The sequence below is a fragment of the Arachis duranensis genome, chromosome 2 (assembly GCF_000817695.3).
Source record: "Arachis duranensis cultivar V14167 chromosome 2, aradu.V14167.gnm2.J7QH, whole genome shotgun sequence".
Lineage (NCBI taxonomy): Eukaryota > Viridiplantae > Streptophyta > Magnoliopsida > Fabales > Fabaceae > Arachis > Arachis duranensis.
The window spans coordinates 61,258,926-61,261,035 of record NC_029773.3 but is presented as its reverse complement, the minus strand read 5'-3'; the positions used below and the strand labels follow the sequence as shown (position 1 = coordinate 61,261,035).

Here is a 2,110-nt window from a genome sequence, read left to right as displayed (position 1 = left end):
CTTCCTCAGTGGCGTTCACTGCCTCTTCTTCCTCCCAGGATTCGGCCAAGTTGATGGCTTTGCACTCTCCTTTTGGATTTTCTTCTGTATTGCTTGGAAGAGTACTAGGAGGGAGTTCAGTAACTTTCTTGCTCAGCTGACCCACTTGTGCCTCCAAATTTCTAATGGAGGACCTTGTTTCAGTCATGAAACTTTGAGTGGTTTTGATTAGATCAGAGACCATGGTTGCTAAGTCAGAGGTATTCTGCTTAGAACTCTCTGTCTGTTTCTGAGAAGATGATGGAAAAGGCTTGCTATTGCTAAACCTGTTTCTTCCACCATTGTTGTTATTGAAACCTTGTTGAGGTCTCTGTTGATCCTTCCATGAAAGATTGGGATGATTCCTCCATGAAGGATTATAGGTGTTTCCATAGGGTTCTCCCATGTAATTCACCTCTTCCATTGAAGGGTTCTCAGGATCATAGGCTTCTTCCTTAGATGAAGCCTCCTTATCATAGGCTTCTTCCTCAGATGAAGCCTCCTTAGTACTGCTTGGTGCATTTTGCATTCCAGACAGACTTTGAGAAATCATATTGACTTGTTGGGTCAATATTTTGTTTTGTGCCAATATGGCATTCAGAGTGTCAATCTCAAGAACTCCTTTCTTCTGACTAGTCCCATTGTTCACAGGATTTCTCTCAAAAGTGTACATGAATTGGTTATTTGCAACCATTTCAATCAGTTCTTGAGCTTCAGTAGGCGTCTTCTTCAGATGAAGAGATCCTCCTGCTGAGCTATCCAAAGACATCTTAGACAGTTCAGAGAGACCATCATAGAAAATACCTATGATGCTCCATTCAGAAAGCATATCAGAAGGACACTTTCTGATTAATTGTTTGTATCTTTCCCAAGCTTCATAGAGGGATTCTCCTTCCTTCTGTCTGAAGGTTTGGACTTCCACTCTAAGCTTACTCAATTTTTGAGGTGGAAAGAACTTTGCCAAGAAGGCATTGACTAGCTTTTCCCAAGAGTCCAGGCTTTCTTTAGGTTGAGAGTCCAACCATGTCCTAGCTCTGTCTCTTACAGCAAAAGGGAATAGCATAAGTCTGTAGACCTCAGGGTCAACCCCATTAGTCTTGACAGTGTCACAGATTTGCAAGAATTCAGCTAAAAACTGATGAGGATCTTCCAATGGAAGTCCATGGAAGCTTCTCTTAGCTTTCGCTTCAAGGTCCTTTCAGGTTCAGGGTCAGCTTCAACAAGAATGCCTTTGTCTTTGTTCCTGCTCATATGAGAGAGAAGAGAACAAGAAAATGTGGAATCCTCTATGTCACAGTATAGAGATTCCTTTAGGTGTCAGAGGAAAAGAAAGATAGAAGACAGAAGTAGAAAATTCGAACTTATCAAAGGAGATGGAGTTCGAATTTTGAATTAAAGAATAGTGTTAGTCCATAAATAGAAGGATGTGAGAAGAAGGGAAGTGATTTTCGAAAATTAAGTAAAAATTTTGAAAACATTTTTTTGAAAAACATTACTTAATTTTCGAAAATGAAAGTGGGAAAGAGATCAAGTGATTTTTGAAAAAGATTTTGAAATTAGAAATTAAAGAGATTTGATTGAAAATTATTTTGAAAAAGATGTGGTTAAGAAGATATGATTGGTTAAAAAAAAGTGTGATTGAGAAGATATGATTTGAAAAACATTTTAAAAAGATTTGATTTTGAAAATTAAAAACTTGGCTAACAAGAAAAGATATGATTCAAACATTAAACCTTTCTCAACAGAAAAGGCAACATACTTGAAATGTTGAATCAAATCATTAATTGATAGTAAGTATCTTTGAAAATAGAAAGAAATTGATTTTGAAAAAGATTTGATTGAAAAAAATTGATTTGAAAAAGATTTGATTTTGAAAAACTTTGAAAACTGAAAAAAAATTGCATTGAAAAACAGAATCTTCCCCCTTGTGCCATCCTGGTGTTAAACACCCAGAATGGTGCACATTCTGGCGTTTAACGCCCAAAACTATACCTTTTTGGGCGTTAAACGCCCAACCAGGTACCCTGGCTGGCGTTTAAACGCCAGTCTGTCCTTCTTCACTGGGCGTTTTGAACGCCCAGCTTTTTCTGTG

At 37.7% G+C, this 2,110-nt stretch overlaps 1 non-coding gene across 1 annotated transcript; it reads left to right on the top strand.

The window, feature by feature from the left end:
* Positions 1-841: 841 nt before the first annotated feature.
* LOC127745141 (small nucleolar RNA R71) lies at positions 842-949 on the top strand. Its single transcript, XR_008006337.1, has one exon. It is a non-coding gene; the product is annotated as a small nucleolar RNA R71 (small nucleolar RNA).
* The last annotated feature ends 1,161 nt before the right edge of the window (positions 950-2,110 follow it).